General features: G+C 57.7%; 1 protein-coding gene across 1 annotated transcript in view; it reads left to right on the forward strand.

Moving 5' to 3' along the window:
- Positions 1–18271, forward strand: part of L226DRAFT_537504 (peroxidase MNP1) — a 29767-nt gene that overhangs the window by 4229 nt on the left and 7267 nt on the right. The window lies entirely within an intron of this gene.

An 18271-nucleotide genomic window follows, 5' to 3' on the forward strand; every position in this document is an offset into this window, starting at 1 on the left:
TCCACTGTATCACTACCACATCACTACCACGCTTCCGGCTCCATACATCTGTACAATACGCATATAACTTATTCATCTCATTCTCTCTCCCCTTCTGTGAGCGTCGGTCGCACTCCTCAGGCTCTTGCTTCTAGGGCAGACTTCGCATACTGGACGACACATGGGCGATCGTCCTGGGCACCACCAAACTCCCATTCTCAGAACCTGAGGTCGACCTGAGCACGGCAAAAAAGCATTCTATGTCTTACTTCATTGATGGAGTGCGTTCTAATAAAGTCCCACATACACGATAAATCCGGGATACAACGCGAGATCAGGTATCAATGGTAGCGATGTGCGTACAAGAGCGGATACGAGTAAAGGCGATGCGTTTTACTCAGGCCTTTGACGGTTCCGAGCGTGCCATCGCCAAGTTGGCCCTCGCAGCGGCCTCCTCCCGAGCTTTGCGGCGCCGTCTCCGTTCCGCCGTCGGGGTGCGCTTCCCACGCGTCTTCTTTGCTGGTCGTTTCGCATCCCCGTCCGCCTCCACAGCGGTATCGGTGTCGGGCCCAGGGGCGGTTCGTTTGAGGATGTTGCCCTTGGGGACGTCTGCAGCCAGAGCTGATACGGCGGGAAGGCGAGCAATCTGTGACATGGCGGATTGTGCGGGAGGGCGCGAGACGAATACAATCCTTCGCGGGAGGTTAAAAGGTGTGCCAAAGGTCGTTTGCGGGAAGCAGGAAGGAAGGTTGGGAGGATGCATCGAGGGAACGTGGATGGACTTCCTGAGCGCGCTTGCGAAGGACAGCGTCCCGGGCCTGCCAGTGCTGTAGTTCGAGCCCGTTAAGCCTGACGCATAAGTTGTCGCCTGTCCGACTTCCACGAGCCGGATACGCCTAAAGAGGAGTATCTTCGGTACCGTTGCACGGTTGTTGGGTATTGCCTGCGCCTGCGCCGGTGCCTGAGCGGGCGTCGCATTGCGAGGCGTGTCGGCTTTGGGACGGGAGAGCAAGTGAGCGGGCGATGACTGAAGGTTACTAAGGTGGCGTTGCGCCGGTGTTCTTGGTCCTACGGGCGTGCAAACGACGTGTGGGGCAATAAATTGAGCTGAGAAGGGACCCTTAGGGTACAGAAGCAAATCCTAGCCCTGCATCAGTATACAGACTGAGACGATAGGATACGGAATGCGACGCACTTTGCGACTTGTTGAGCCTTTCTTCGATGACTCAGAACCCGCTAGTGGCATCCCTCCCCCAGTCGCCACGCTCATTACTCCTAAAGTACCCGTAGTCATAGTTCAAAGAAGGTTTCGCCACCAAAGTTATACCCGGTCCTCGGTAACGAAGAATGTCGATAAGAACCGAGAGAGGACCGGTGGCAGACCAGATTGAGGAGGTTGCACAGTGAAGTGGATAGTGTTGCAAATGCGGTTCCTGAGTGTGTACAGAGTGATAGACTGGGAAGATAGAGAGGAAGAGGTGATGTCGAGGTGCTAGTCGTGGTCGGTGAGAGAACGCTGGCGACTTGGACAGGTAACGCACAAGCGTTGTGGCGGTACCACGAGGCTACCAATTTCTCTCGGCTCTGTTGCTTCGCAGTTCGCAGACAAATCCTGGCACGTAATTTATTCTCGATTATCTATCCTCGTTCCACCACATATGCATCGTCGGTGTTGGGTAGCCTCGTGTTTGCGCCACGAGGCAGGCGCTTGTTGTCGCGCATCAACGGCGTGCTCAGCGTCCGTCGTCGACTTGCCTCCTTGCTCAGTTCCCTCCACCACCACCACCACCACTACCACCACCGTGACACAATGTCTGAACCCTCTCGCGCTTTTTCGAAGTCGGATGCTGCCGCTGTTCTTCTGCTCCTCACCAACCTTGGCCTTGTCGCTCTTGGCTGGAGTCGCGACAAAGATCGATCTCGCAAGCCCGAGTAGTTCGCTTGTACCATCCAAGGCTTGGGGTTGGATCACTGCAGAGGTGTTGAAGCGCGGGGTTGTGGCTCATACCGGTGAGTTTGTTGTGCATCTAGACGTTGCGCGATGTTCATGCTGCAGTTGAGTTAGTGAAGATCACGTCGCGGGACTGCGCGTCTTCGAGATGCAACTGGTCCCTCCGCCTCTAGATTCAAGCAAGACCTGACTTGGTCTCGAAGACGACATATCGCACTACTCCCTCCATCTGAAGACTGTATACCCGCTGGCCGCTACCCGCATTGAATTACCTCAGCTGGACTCTGAGGCTCCTAGGTGCTTGTTCCCCATCGCAGTTTTCCCGTCTTCCCTCACGGTCGCACCGCTCGTAAATCACCATATACTCGCTGGGTCTGTCGCCATGTGTCATCTCTCTCCCCTCCTGCTTCTTCCTTTTCGCTCGCCCATCTTACCGGTCCCACAGGATAGCCCCGGCTCGATCTCCGTCGCGTCAGTGTCTGGCTCTGCGCGTCCCAGCCCGAACTGCAGGTCCTGCGCGCGCGTAGCACCGTCCCGTCCCGACGCCGTAGCGCACCGATGAAGCTGGATTCGGAAGCAATAACGTGTAATCGCTGATTTCTCCCATGCTACTGGGCCGCACCGAACTTATGTACGTGTATTCCAACTATGGCAACGAGGTATCGCAAGCGAGGAATCAGGGGGAGCTTGAGAATGCATGTCCACTGTGTACACAGCTACAATCACCTGACAATCCCATACTACACGCTCTCTTACGCCTTCCTTCCTTCCTGTACTGACTACATGCATCTCCACTAGACCTATCAATGGACCAAGGGTCCTTAATGTCGCACCGCTACTACCAGACTTTGATCACAGATATTGGTCATAGTCCATGGAAGCGACTGCAGGACCTCCCTCTCGTACTGCACGCACAACACGTGGAACCATATTACGTCCGTATCCTGGGAAGGACAACTCAACATACCTTGGCTTGGCGTTCCTTCCACAACGCCCCGATACCACCCACTCGGCTAATCCTCTCCCACGAAGATGTCTCTCTGAGAACCCAACGGCGCCCCTACTATGGCATCCGCGGACGGTATCTCCTCGCCCGCCACGCGTGTACCCCACAGCAGTGGATGAAAAGGCTCCATTGTCTAGGCGCATTCAGCTATACTTGGAGTAGACAACCGTGTCGCTTTGCGAGGCCAGTCTTCTATTGTACCTGATGGTATGCGTTCCTGCTGACCTCCGTCTTGTCCTCTAGGGCATCCATCTAACTCGTATTCTTCACAGGTAGCCGCGGAACGATGATCATTTCGAGCCACGACCGTGTACCCGAACATGCGATATCGTTCAAAAGGATCCGACCTTGAGAGCCCATTGGTCGCGCAGGCGACGGCCACCTCCACGGAAGCTGCATGGACGTGTTCTGCTCGCCGTCACACTGGTCCAGCAAGAAGGCACGGCACCGAGGAAGACGAAATGTCTGGGTTGCCATTGGTCGATTTCTGACCGCAATTGCCTCTCATCTCTTACATCTGCGGTTGCAGTCGGGCAAGACAGGTACGCGACTGTCCTGTCTGCAGGACTCCGTCAGGGTATAAGAGCTTTTTCTAACCTGCTCCTGCTCTTCAGAGCTCTCAGCTTTCTCCACTGGTACCAAGACATGGCTTTCAAGGCTCTGCTCTCGATCCTCGCTGTCGTCGCCACTCTCGAGGTTGCCAACGGTGAGTCCTCAACGCGCCTCGTTCCGACCCTCATTCATGTCTGATGCTGTCTGTTCCACAGCCGCGCTCACGCGCCGCGTCGCATGCCCCGATGGCAAGAACACCGCTACCAACGCCGCGTGCTGCGCTCTCTTCCCCATCCGGGACGACATCGTCAACAACCTCTTCCATAACCAGTGCGCTGAGGAGGCCCATGAGTCCCTCCGTCTCACCTTCCACGACGCGGTCGCGTTCTCGCCTTCGGCAGCGGCTCGTGGCGAGTTCGCCGGCGGAGGCGCAGACGGCTCCATCGTCCTCTTCTCCGATATCGAGACGAACTTCCACCCGAACCTCGGGACGGACGAGATCGTCGCGCTGCAGAAGCCTATGATCGCGAAGCACAACATCTCCGCTGCTGACTTGTACGTTTTTATTGTCACTCGCCAGCGCACACTGCTGACATCCGCTGCAGCATCCAGTTCGCGGGTGCGCTCGCTTTGACGCAGTGTCCCGGTGCCCCGCGTGTCGACTTCCTCCTCGGTCGCAAGGACGCTACCCGGGCTGCCCCCGACGGCCTCGTCCCAGAGCCCTTCGGTGAGTTGCTCATGGTACTCTGACCAGCATCGAGTACTCAACCTCATCTTCAGACACCATCGATGACATCCTCGCGCGCATGCTCGACGTCGGCTTCCAGGACTTCGAGGTCGTCTGGCTGCTCTCCGCGCACACCATCGGTGCGGCTGACCGGGTCGACCCGACCATCCCGCGCACGCCCTTCGACTCGACCCCCGGGATCTTCGACACCCAGTTCTTCATCGAGACCCAGCTCCGTGGGCTGAAGTTCGCCGGGCAGAACGGCATCCACGGCGAGGTCAACTCTCCGCTCCCTGGCGAGATGCGTCTGCAGTCCGACCACTTACTCGCCCGTGACTCGCGCACGGCATGCGAGTGGCAGTCGTTCACGAACGACCAGGAGAAGTTCGAGGAGACGTTCCCCGACGTGTTTAACCGTCTTGCTGTCCTCGGTGTCGACACCAGCACCCTGATCGACTGCTCAGAGGTCATTCCCCAGCCGCCGCCTCTGCCCGCCAACGTCCGCCCGCACTTCCCTGCCGGCAAGACTCACGCTGACATCGAGCAGGCTGTGAGTTTGGATGTGTCTTTCAGTGATGCACCCGCGCTGACCTGGTTGAATAGTGTGCTGACACCCCGTTCCCGTCGTTCCCCACCGACCCCGGCCCGGCCACCTCCATTGCTCCCGTGTAAGTCTCTTCGAGCTTATTCATTATCGCATCTGCTCACGTCCTGTTCTTCAGTCCCAACCTGTGAGCTCTTCAACGAGCTATTTCACACCGAGTTCGCCGCGCAACGCTCTCGTCGTCTGGGCTGTAGAAGAGTGCATCAAGGATATTTGGGTTTATGTTGTCCTAGTTGATCTTCGTGAATGTAGTATATGCGACATGATGTTGAGTCTGAGCTTCTTCAAGGCGCGCGCCGATGCCAGCTCGCTCGTCCCCGACCTCTCGGGCCGCTCATGCCCAAATAGAGTTCGGGCATCGTGGGCCTCAGGCACCTGACCCTAGTACACCATCTCATCTGCAACCACGACGTTCCTCTCTCCCTCGGTATCGTTCTGGGTAAGTTTTCATACCAGTTGACCTCGTACCGTGCTGTACCGAACCTTAGCTCACGTACATCGGTGTGCAGTTCGAAAATGACCGCAACGTTGCAGGCGTTATCCTGTGATGAGATTATCGAGGAAATCTTAGAGAAGCTGGCACCTGGGCGTCTGCCCAGGGATGTCGATGAGCAGTACTGCTTGCCTGAAGATCGTGCGCAACGTCGCCTCGCTCAGCGAACTTTGGCGAGGGCAGCCCGCGTGTGTCGCGCGTTTGAGGGCCCTGCGCTCAACGTTCTTTGGCGAGTAGTAGACGATATCCTGCACTTGCTCGGCGTTCTACCTGGATACAGTGGCGTATACCCGTATGTGCGTAATGTGCTTCGATCCCATATGGGTTCTAGTCCGTGCTCATTTCGATTGGTATAGACATTCACGCGAGATATCACGGAGCAAGAGTGGCACCGCTTCCGAAGATACCTCGTTCGTGTCCGCGAACTGGATGCGATCAAATACGGCTTTGTGGAACCGTTCACTTGGACCGTCTTGCGACGTTGGTGTCCTCAAGGGCTACTTCTACCGCTCCTGCAGAGGGTGAGGGGCTTCGCGTTTGACTACATTGGCTTGTCGCATACCCTGCTTCTTGCGCCCACGCTCGATGATATCTCTATTGAGCTGCACAAGCAGCCGAGCGATGCCATGGTGAAGATGGTTCTGCAGGAGATGATGCCTGTTCTCTCCCAGGTTCGCACCCTCGTCGTCTCCGGGGATGCCGAGCGAATTGAGCTCATTCCCACTTGGACGTTCGTGCAACTGCGGTCACTCGAGATCACGTGTTCGTTCACACCAACGTTGTCGTCGCTGAAGTCTCTCCTCGCCTTTCCTCACCTGCAGGAGCTCAGCCTCAACCTCTCGGAAATGGACCATCTAGCCGGCATCCCACTGAATCCAGGATTCGAAGCCCTTCAGGACCTCAGGCTCACAGGAAGCGGGCTCTCGGATGTTGTTGTCTTCTTAGAGATGACTAAACCTCCGAAACTGCGCTCCTTCCAAGTTCAATGCAACCGCTTCCTCGAAGATACGACACTCGACTCCGTACTATCTGAGCTGGACACTATCCATGCCGCATTACCTTCCTCTCTGCTACATTATCACGTCAGATTCAGTGTTGTTCGCGAAGACGTGGTCTTAATCACCGCGGGCGGGCCCACTGCCGCTCAGCTACTTGAGCCCCTCCGCTCACGCAGCGATATGCGGACAATTTCCTTCCACTTCATGGATATCATGATCGGGCTCACAGACCAAGACCTCGTCAGCGTACAAGAACTGTGGCCGAGTTTGACGGCGTTCGAGTTCGCATTCGGGGCCCCGCTCATCTCCAACATCTACTACAACTACAGCTATTCCGACGACAGCCAATCGCCCACCCTCGCGTCTGTCGTAGCCTTTGTCTCGGCGCATCCTCAGCTTGAACGCTTCGCAATACCGTCCATGAATCTCACTAGCCCGTTGCCAGCCCTGGACTCTCTCCCGTCCACGCCTAATCACCGCCTGCGACGGCTTCGCGTGCCCTTCTTCATACCCGGACCCTCGCTTATCGAGCTTGGCTTGTTGGTAGACAAGCTCTACCCGAATCTAGACTTGACGGATATCAAGAGTACTTGCAATACGGGTTTCCAAAGAGGACAGCACTTCGACCTATTGCTCTTCGGCCTCCAGGCCGGTCGCCGTGGAGCGCACTTGCTGGATGGTGCAAGGCTGGGCGATTTGGGTATGTTCTAATCGTGTTCACAAGTGAGTACCTTTGAAGTCCCCATGACGCGCAGAATGGTCGTTCTTACATACGCTATACGGATGCCAAGAACATCGTCGAATTCAGGGTCATGATGCTCCGGGTGGGCTTGCGTGCATGCGCCGACCGGCAGTTGTTCCACATGGCAGCACATGGTCACCTCTTCTATTCTTGTATATTGAGGCTGTGGTGACAAGTTCTGGGCTGCTAGTACGCTAGCGTTGCGTATTATCTTCAACTTTGACACACACTTCTTATCTGTTCACTTTCCTTTGGCCTAAGTTCCTTAAGAAAGGTTCTATGTCTGTCAGAACGCCTCAAGCGGTGAAGATATTTCCAGGTGCCGCAAATTCTTCGTATTTCCTGAGCCCTACTGCGCTTACATAGAGTCCGAGCGTGCGGGGCGCTGAAACAAAGTTACGTCGCACTGACCCTCATATATAGCGCGTCCAGTGACCCAAGGACACGATCGCGTCAATCGCCTCCTGCTCCTTCACGACAAATATTGGGAACCCCTGCAGACTCTCTGGTATGTCGCCTCAACCATTTGTAGTCGGCGCACTCAAATCATTGGACACCAGACTGAGTTGATGCGTACCTTTCACACAGTGTCGGCAACATTGAAGGCCTTGAACTGCCGCGAGATTTTTGAAGAAGTCTTCGACAAGTTGTCCCCAGGACCCCAACTAGACGATGAGGATTGCTTGCCGGAACTTCGTGTACAGTGTCATCTCGCCCAGGGTACAATCGCTCGAGCTGCGCGTGTATGTCGTTCCTTCGAAGACCCTGCACTGAACGTTCTGTGGCGAGTGGTGGATAGCATACCGGACTTGCTTCGCATCTTGCCATCATATAGCGTATACCCATACGTACGCTCTTTCCTCCGATTATTGTGTTACATGGCCACTAATCCAAGCTGCTGCAGACGTTCACGCGAGACATCACGGAGCCGGAGTGGGCGCGCTTCCGGAAGTATCTCATTCGAGTCCGTGATCTCAACGCGGAGGACCACGAATGCATAGAGGCCTTCACCTGGACCGTATTAAGACGTTGGTGCCCTCAAGGCCCATTTCTACCACTCCTCGAACGTCTTAGCGGTTTCGAGCTCGATGACATGGGAATATCCCACACTATGCTTCTTACGCCCATGCTTCACCACGTCTCAATGGCGCTCTGGTTGCATCCAAGCGAAGCCACCGTTAGGATGGTCATGGGAGAGATGATGCCCGTCCTCTCTCAGATTCGCTCTCTCGCCGTCTCCGGACATGCCGATCGCCTACATCTCATCCCCATTTGGAGTTTGGTGCAGTTGCGTTCCCTCAAAATCGCGTATTCCATTACGCCGACGGTAACATCCCTCAATTCCCTCGCTTCATTCCCCTTCTTGCGAGACCTTAGCCTGAATCTCACTGCCATGGAAGAGCTGGCCGCCATTCCGCTGAAGTCGGGGTTTCAAGCCCTTCGACACCTGGAGCTCTCCGCCATTGGGCTCACCCACGTGGTCATCTTCTTGGAAATAACCAAACCTCCTCGGCTTCACTCGTTCAAATTGAGCTGCAGAAAATTCCTCGCCGACACCGATATAGAGTCTGTTCTCTCGCAGTTGGATACCATTCATTCCTGGCTTCCTTCGTCTCTTCTTCAATTCTCTACGGAATTCCATGTCGCTCGCGAAGGCCTCAACTTCATGTCCTCAGGTGGCCCCACTGCAGCGCAGTTGCTCGCACCTCTTCGCTCTCGCACCGATATGCACACGATCTCCTTCACCTTCGAGGACATGTACGTGGGCCTTACGAAGGAAGACTTGAACAGCGTGCAAACCTTGTGGCCGAGCCTGACTACTTTTGAGTTCGCGTTCGGAGAAACGATCATCTACGATCTCGTTTTCACCTATGGCGGCCAATACAGCGGTTTTCCGAGTCTCGCCTCTGTCGCCGCATTCGTCTCCGCGCATCCTCAGCTCGAACGCCTGGCAATCCCATCAATCAGCCTGGCACTGGGCGGGATTGACCTGGACTCTCTCCCGTCGCTTCCAAATCCTCGCCTTCGACGCCTTCGGGTGCCGTTCTTCCTACCGTCTATCTACATCGTCAAGCTCGGTTTGTTGGTGGACAGGCTGTATCCCAACTTGGACCTCACCGACATCGGGAGTACGCTTGACACCGGCTACCAGAGAGGCCAGCAGTTCGATCTGTTGTTGTGCGGTCTTCAAGCTGGTCGGCGGGGAGCGTACATGCTCGATGGTGCGAGGATGAATGATTTGGGTATGCTTTGAACCGGTCCACGAGTAAGTTTCCCGTTCCCGTGTAACCTCAGCGTTTGCAAGGTACTCACGCATCATTCATCGCAGATACCAAGAATGAACTTCCGGGCCTCAGGAAGATTCTTCGGAGTCTGGCGTTTCCCGCCCCTCTCCGACTTGGAAACAATCCTTCTTGAACGTAAATTTGCCTATATACACTTCGCTTCTTCCTCTGTATTGCCAGATAGTCTTATTAACCCACTGATAGCTTGATCGAAGTTTTACACTCTACCTACGTCTCCTGTATCAATCTCTAGTCATTGCGTGGCCGTATACATCTGCGGCGGTATGATTCACTTCTCTATCATCACTCTTCTTGTATCTAAGTTCATTCACCGTCTCGCCATCCACCCACTTGCCGCTGTCTCCAATCCCTGTAACGGCTCCCTAGCTAGGCTCCGCTCGCTTTCACTTGATATTGACAGCCTGGATGACATCTCGAACAACCGTTCCGCGAGCAATTCTCGGAGCTGCGAGAGCTCGACATCCGCGGACGTGTCCACCCTGCTCGAGCCGCTCTATCCGAGGTACAACCCGTGGCGGCTGACAATCAAGATCTTGAATGTCTACGCGCACGTCCATGACGAAGACTTACGCCCCACAGAGTGCTACATGGCCGAACCGTTTCGGTGAGGCTCATGTACGATGGATGCGGTTGGTCGGGAAGCTGAAGACTAGCCCCGCGGGCCGCAGACGACCTCGGGATCGCCTCCGCTGCGCCTCGTATCGCCACTATCGTAGCATTTGCGAGAGCCCATCCGCAGCGGGCCGAGGATCTCGCATTTTCCTCTATCAAACACTCCGCTGTGTTTCCTACCCCGCTCCTGAGGGACGTCGCGTAGCTCCACAACCTTACATACGTTCTCGTCTGCTGAGCGAGCACTCCCCTGTTCGAAAAGTAAAATTGCACTCGGTCTTGATGGTCTCTTCCCGGACTTTGAGCTACCAAGGAACACCATAGTGCCGGAATCGAAAGGCAGAGCGAATAAGCTGGCCTTGCTCTCGCTCGGCATGTAAGCTGGAAGGCGTCGGGTACTGGCCGATACTGTGGGATAGTTATGGATCGGTACGTACGTGAGCCGCCTTTCCGCACAAAGAACGTGTAAGTCATAGTGAGTCGTGACCTAACTCGATAGCTGGGCGGGGCCTCCGAGTGCAATGATGTTTCCTGATCATTAGCACGCTGTTAGTTGTGTTCCGTCAGCTCGTCGGATAAACGCCATTGCATGTGCGCCGCCGGTCAGGTGCACGATGAGAACAAGGTTGTCGATGGCGGGTAACTCACTCATAGAAGAGTCACGGTAACACCATGCGAGTAGGAGGCGAGCAGCTCGTTGCTTCGCGCTTCATTTGAAGGTGTGAGGGTGAGAAGTCGTCCGCCTGAGAAGGCACATCTCCAGGCGCATTGGACCGTCCAGTTCAGTTAGAGATGCCGTGCTTGGGGTCTATGTCTATTTCAGGCTGCCTCTGAAGTTCCGGGACTAGGTGGGTGAAGAAGCTAGATCAATGGCGAATTGTCAACAACATGTGCCTGACATGCTACGGTCCCGGGAATGCAGGAATGGAGGAATGGATACGTACGAACTGTTCGACTTGGGTAGACCGTAGAATCGACGCGACCAGTTCCAGGCAGAGCGAGTCAAGCTGCTACGCACTACGCATCAGCAATGACCGGACGATCCGTAGATGGTCCCTACTCACTGGTACCTGTGTCTTCCCGCGGATGTCCCCCTCCCCCTCGTCTTGACTCTTGAGACCTACGCAATATGTACTGACCGATGGAAGAGAAGTCAACAATGCCGCGGGCCCTGGGCCCGGCATCAGTGACAACTGTGCGAGCTCTATCAGTGATTAGGATCGGGCGGAAGGCACGCTCACAGCGCATCCAGCCAGGCACCCGTCGACGGTCGACGGTCATCGGTCATCGAGAAGAAAGTTTCTGGGGTTCAAACGTTCACCGTTCACCGTTCACCGGTTCGCCGCTGAGCGCTGAACGCTCTACAGGCTGCGATGCTACCGCTGTCAACACTGCTTCTCCGCTTCTCCGAGAACGAGAACATACTGCATGTGCACATCGATGCCAGCGTGCCTGTTCCTGACGCGGACAGTGACCAGTGACAGGCTACAGCCTACAGCGCCTTTGAACAAGGCCCAAGGATGATGGGATTCATGGGCATGATCCTGATTCCTGATTCCTCGCTGTGTGTACCGCGAGGTCAGGCACGGCCGTAGACAAGACACGGACACGGACTTCACGGAGGCCTAGGGGAAGGAGAAGACTGAAGTATGTATGTACGCACCTGCAGTCGAGACTCGAGGAGCCTAGAGCCTGCCATCGCCGCGGGCGCGAGGAACGGCCGAAGAGAGAAGAGAGAAGAGAGGCAACTTCGCGCGGACCATGCATGATCTAGGAAATCGCACTCGCACTCGGAATGTATGTACTCGAGCACACACCTGGGCGTTCGGGAATCGGTACGGTGCGCGCACCTCCACAAGAGACTTCGCGCCCGAGTTGTGCAGTCTCGCAACGTACGAGATTGGCTTCCACTTCATATGGGACAAGACGCGAAGGAATACGCTGCACGAAACCGTGCGGACGCGTGGTGTGTGTAGGAATGCCAGAAACGTTCAATACCTGAAGTACACGTTTTCGGACCCGGAACCTCCTCTGCCTTCGCGCACGCGGGGGCGAGACACCGTAGAGTCCGAGTACACGCGTCGCCGCGGGGAGTCCTGAGTCCTGCTAAGTAGTCGTGGTCGCACAGGATGCGATCTGCGATTCGTCGACTTGGTGTCCGCATCCGTAATATGTATCTTGTCCATCGCCGACTTGGGAGCCTGGCCTAGCCTGCTTTCGAAACGTTGTCCATGCGCCCAAAGACCGGACGGGCTTGAAGAGCACAGTGGGATTCCAGGTGGAACGGGAAAAGGATCATGGGTCGCATCGCACTACCTCGACTCTGCATCCGATCCGCTCGCGCCCTCGACCTCGACCTCCATGCGCACTGTACAGCCAGACAACCAGACAGCCAGACAGCGACAGCCAGAGCCAGGCATCGCAGCGTGATCATCATCAGCCCTTTTCAAGCAAGCGCAAGCAATGCAGAGAAGAAGCCCACGCACCCTTCTCCAGATCCTTCCTATCCAGCTCCTCCGTCCTGCTCGTATCAAACCTCCGCCCAAGCAGCACCTCTTTCCACCCCACCGTCTCCCTCGGCTGTATCTGCATATGCACGCTCTTCGCCCCCGCTCCCGTCCCCGTTCCCGTCCCCGTCCCCGTTGCGGCCGCCTCTGCTTCCGCGGCGGCGGCAGCAGCGCGCCATACGTCGTGGCTGCGCGCGAGGCGCCAGAGCCTGTCGAACTCGCGCGCGGGGACGTCTTCGCCTGCGGCGAGGCGCGTGCGGAGGTCCTCGAGGATGGAGATCTGCGCGGCGACGTGGGCGCGGTCGGCCTCGGCGGCTTTGCGCTGGTAGAGGTGGTGCATGGAGATGGAGGTGAGGGCGGTGGAGTAGATGAGGTGCGGGAGGTACTCGAGGACGCCCATGGCGAGAGTGTGGAGTGTGGAGTGTGGTTGTACCTGGGGGGATGCAGTTGGCTCTGGGCTGGAGGGCTGGAGGGCTGGAGGTGGTGGTGATGGTCAGTGTCAAGGCCTCCCTGCTTGAGCGACGAGGAGCTTGGCTTGGAACAGTCATTGTCAAAGTAACTAACCGTAGTAATTGGATAAGTCGGAGAGTAACAGTCATTTACGCTTACATTGGAAGCATAAAAGTCGTGGGAGTTTGACGTAAATTTAATACTAGGTTAGCGGAAACACTCTAAACTTGGCCGAATACTATGTAGCACTCACGTTGGCCACATCCCCCGGTTGCAGACCTTGCAGAGCGTGGAGAGAAAGTGTCCTCTCTGTCGATACCGCGATACCGCTGTATGTACTCGTATGACTCAGAAGCCGCCGCTGCTCTAGGTTCCAGCTCAGGTACGTCTCGGAATCGGACGTCCTTGCGATATTGCCAGAGCGCTCACGACTTTTGCCACGAGCAGCTTGCCAGTCGAGACCACGCCTTCAACGTCAACCTCAGGCAGATTCCGAGTCTCCAAAGAACGGGCGCGGAGGAGATACATACACGCTTCACGAATATTGATCCATCCCTCCGGATCCTCTTCGAGCAGCTCTCTCGGAGCACCAGTGCCGGCCAATCTGAATCTGAGTAGGGTCCGAGGTGAGCAGCCTTCTATTCACTATTCAAAATACAAATACACCATATGCTCTCACCGTGCTCGCATATTAGAGTACGCATACGCACATGGAGACAGGATATCGCTACTGTCGGCGACAGGCCCAGGCCACTGCCAGCATCAACAACCCGCTCCCGGGCCCCCAGGGGCCAGCATCACCCATTTGAGCTCTCCCAGTACTCTCCCGGGAGCCCTGTGCGAACAGTGACCATTCACCATTCATTCCCCTTGACCTATGAATATCGAATCCCGATTCCTGGACCTCATCGCCCTCGGTTGGATCTTACGGTGGACCAGCTCGCGCATATGCATATCGGCACGATTCACACCAATCTCTCAGGCTGCCTTGGTACGGTACCACTCCTCCCCAGGCGGGCACACATAGCTGGAATGAAGTTCTATGCACTGCTATGTACGAGTACGTGCTCATCCTCGGCAGCGCACTGGCCCGAAAACTGAGTACTGAGTACTGATTCGGAGCACTCGCTCGATGTACAACGTTGAACGTTGAACGATTAACCGTTGTTCACTGTTCAGTGTTCTCCGTGTGTGCGTCCCCAGGCCGAAGACTTACCATGCAGCCGGTCCTATGTCCTATTTCCTATGTGCAGACAGATGCCTCTCGCAACGCAACGCTCCAGAGTGTCCAGAGTCCAGAGTCAAGACATCCGAGTCCGAGTCGACGATGACACCGCCGAGACGCGCCAAACTTGAAAGAGGGGGCACCCCCAGGATCCTGAATCTCCTGTCCAGTGTCACCTCATCGGGCGCAGCCTGTCAATGAGCAAGCCGCTGCAACCAAAGCCAAAGCCAAAGCCAAAGCCAAAGGCGAGACTGTACTAGACCCCCTTGCCTACAAATGCCATTCGAATTCGTCGACCGGTTCACCAGCCTGTTCACACCTTTCAGTTCCCTTCCTCCACCTCGTCCTCGTCCCAGGCGCAGCGAACGCATGCACGCGAACTGCGTATGTACTGACTGCGAAGAACGTCGGCAATTACTCCATTGAGCCATGACTAATGAGGCCTGTCCCGGCGGCGAACGGCGCAACCCTCGGACCACACTTGCCCGAAAGAACCATTTTCGATCGGCACCATCCGCGCCACGCGAATGCGCCACCTCCTTCACGGCCGCGGTCACCTCCAGGCTCCCCAATTCCGAGTTCGAGTTCTGCAAGTTCCAACGCACGCGTGACGCTTCTGCCGGACGCCCACGCTTCCAGACAGAAAAGGCCCCAGAAAAGGCAGGACCGCGCAGAACTTGCAATCGAGAATTGGCTTTTGGCTTCTTCTGTTCGCGGGGTCGCGGAGTCGCGGAATCGGGACTCGGGGGCCGGGTGCGTTTTCCCGTTCTACGCATTCGAGAATGCGAGAAAAACAAGGACCCAACTTCCAAGGGGTCGAGAATATAATACGCACCCGAAGAAAATCTGTTCGAGCTTGCTTCAACTTGCGCCGCGCCTTCCGTCTTCTAGCTGCTGTTTATTCTTATTTCGCGCGTGTGCGTGTGTGCGTAGAAAATACGATCGCAAAAGTCAAAGCGACTCGCGAGAGGTGCACACCGCACACTGCACACCGCACAAGGCAGCGTACGTACGGTATCGTAAGTATCAAACTATACGCGGTAAGCGGCTTGCGGCTTGCGACTCGCGACTCGCGAGCCACGAGGCGGGGTGAGCGTTGAACGTTGATCAGCCTCCCCGACCGCCGTCACTGGTCAGATCGCGATCGTGATCGGCGGTGTAGTGCGGGTGGGGGAAGGGAAACGAGCGGGTGGGCGGGCGAGAGCTTGGCTGTCTCCTGTACTTACTTAGTACTTACCGTGACATCGAGGGCGTGTCCCGTGGGTGGCCAGCGCACGGAGAGTCGAGACGGAGCCCTCCTCGAACGGTCGAACGTCTCGTGCGCCGCCAAGACGCCGCGTCGCTCTATTCGGCGCCATGCGCGTCCTGGGGTCCTGTTCTGGATCTGTGCTGCGCCGCCCGCCAGGATTGGGATTCAGGAGGCGGGGGACCTGCTGCCAGTGACTGTGCTGGAACTGTTGCGCCAGCGACTGAGAGGCCCAGAGAAAGGGGACTGAGGGTCCAGCAGAGTGTCACTGTTCAGTGTTACAGGGCGCGGTTCGGTTGATGCCTCCCTTCGCCCGCTTCGAGAACATCAATCACTCCCGAGGGCCCCCAACCCCCCTTCCCTCCCCCGGGGCCCATACATATATTCCGCCCCTCGCCGCCCTTGTGCATGTCCTCTCACGCTGCCATCGCGCCCGCTCTGGCCGTTTGAGTCTCCCTCGTCCCTCGTCCCTCCCCGACCGCCGACCCACTGCCAGAACCGCCGACCCAGAACCCGCAGCAAGTTGCAACGTCGCTCGCCATTCGCCATGTCCGCCCCCGCACCCGCATCCGAGGTCGAGCTCGCCGAGACGGTGACGGTGACAGTGCCAGCGCAGGAAGACGCGGCGGTAGTGCCACCACAAGTTGAGGCACCAGCAGAACAGCAACAGCAACAGCGAGAAGAGCCAGAGCCAGCACCACCGAGCCCGGAAACGCGTCATGTGCATGAATCTGCGGTTCGTCTCGCCATGTTGCAGCTCCCCCCTTCGCCTGTTCATGAACGCGATGTATACTACACGACGTACAGGCAGCAGAAGAGCCTACGAACGACGCGCCGTCACTGTCAAAGTCGGTAGGGGCTGCTGCCCCAGACGCGTCTCCCGAGGTTCGTGCCACCACGTCCACGTCAGTGTTCTCTCGGTGTTGTGACTCAAGTGCACGCACTCCGTCTCGCGACCGCGACACTCAGGAAGCCGAGTCTGCCCCGTCCGCGTCAACAGCAGCGCAAGAGCAAGAGCAGACCGCCGCCGCGGTGACCGAAGCACCAGCACCAGCACACCCGCAAGAGCCCGCCCAGCTGGCAGAGCCGGAGCATGTCTCAGAAACGCGTCAGGAGGTCCGTCTCAACCGTCGCTGTCCCCTCACTCCTCACTTGTACTCTACTGACGGGTGTCGACACGCAGACGGAAGAGCCTGCACCTGCGCCCCCACAGTCACAGACACAGTGCGTGCTGGCGGAGCTGACCCCGGAGGAGGACGCGCGTCACGACTTGATCGAGCAGGTGCGTCTTGAGTCTTGACTCCCTCCCTCCCCCTCCCTCTCTATCCCTCTCTATCTATCTCTCCTCATATTCATGCTCATACTCATACGCCCTCTCTTCCCCTCTTCCTCTCGTCTTCTCCTTCTGACACGCCCCCCGCCCCCGCCCGCGCACACAGATCTTCCAAAAGGTAGAACAAGAGAGCGAGCGGCGGGCGCACGAAGAGGAGGCGCGCTCGCGGCCCAGCACGGCGAACCCGAGTCCGAACATGAACACGAACAGCAGTAGCGGGAGCGGGAGCAGCGCCCCGGCGTCGCAGACGACGGTGGCGGTTGCGGTTGCGAGGGACCCGGCAGCGCGAGAGCGGGACAGGCGGAGGGGGAGCATCTCGGTGTCGAGGTTCGGCCAGGTATGTGCTTTGATTGTCCTGTCTCTTACTGGTGCGTGCGAGGTACACGCGGACGTGAAGGACGCGTCACGCAAAGGGGGTGTCTATCTGGGCACAACGACCGGGTCCCCGGCGACGCGTCCCTTGCGGCCGCTGGGAACCCGGACGCGTCCTCGCTGCACGAGGCACGAGGCACGCTTTCTGGGCAGACGGGGAGACGTGCATGGCAGCCAGCGCGCACAACGTGTAAGGTGTCGACGGACTTTGCGCGGTCCTTTGTCCGCAGACGCTTCCTTGGCGAATTTGTCCTCGCCCGTGGCCATGCATGTCGCAGAAGCATCTCATCTCGTCCTGCAACGCGTCGCGGAAGAGAAGCCAGTGCCCATGCGCGCGGACGTCCCTTTGTTCCCAGCTGGGCATTGGCGCTTTCCCCCAGCGGCCACTGTTCGCTTCGGTGCGCTCCCCTCGGACGTGCTGCGCGATCCGCGGCGCCCAGCGTTCTGATCACCGAACACCCGCTCACCGCTCCTCCCACAGGCGACGGACCTCACGACGGGCACGTACGACAACCCGAGCAAGCTGCCCTCGCGCAAAAACTCGCTCATCATCAACGCAGGCAGCACCGGCGCGTTCTACCAGGCCCAAAAGTACGCCGGGAGCGCAGACTCGTTCGCCTCGGACATGGACGCGGACGCCGCGGGCGACTCCCCGCACCACCACTATGGGCATGGGCACGAGCACGAGCACGACGAGGAGCAGGTCACGCAGATGGAGACCATCGCCGGGCGCGTGTCCCTCGGCAAGGCCATGGGCCGCACGATCGCCCGCCGCCTCTCGCGCGCGCGCACGCGCTCGCGGGATATCCTCGCTGTCCCGACGAACGGCTTGGTTATTGGCGTGTCCGTCGAGGAGGCGACCGTCGAGGCGGAGCACCATGAGGGCGAGGGGGAGGGCGCGGACGGCGAGGTGCCGGGCACGCCGCATGGGACGGTGTTTGCGTTTGCGCAGGCCGAGGGAGGGCCGCGCCCCGGGACAAGGTCGAGGCGCTCGACTGTGAGCATACCGAACCCGCCCCAGGCGCAGGCGCAGGCGAATGGATCGGGGACGGGGGCGGGGTCGGGGTCGGGGACGGTGACGCCGGGGTCGGACAAGCGGCTGTCGGCCGCGAACTGGGTGGCGAAGGCCAAGGATCTGACGAGGATGTTTAAGCGGAGGAGTATGGCT

Source organism: Lentinus tigrinus, assembly GCF_003813185.1.
Source record: "Lentinus tigrinus ALCF2SS1-7 unplaced genomic scaffold L226scaffold_25, whole genome shotgun sequence".
NCBI classification, from domain to species: Eukaryota; Fungi; Basidiomycota; class Agaricomycetes; order Polyporales; family Polyporaceae; genus Lentinus; species Lentinus tigrinus.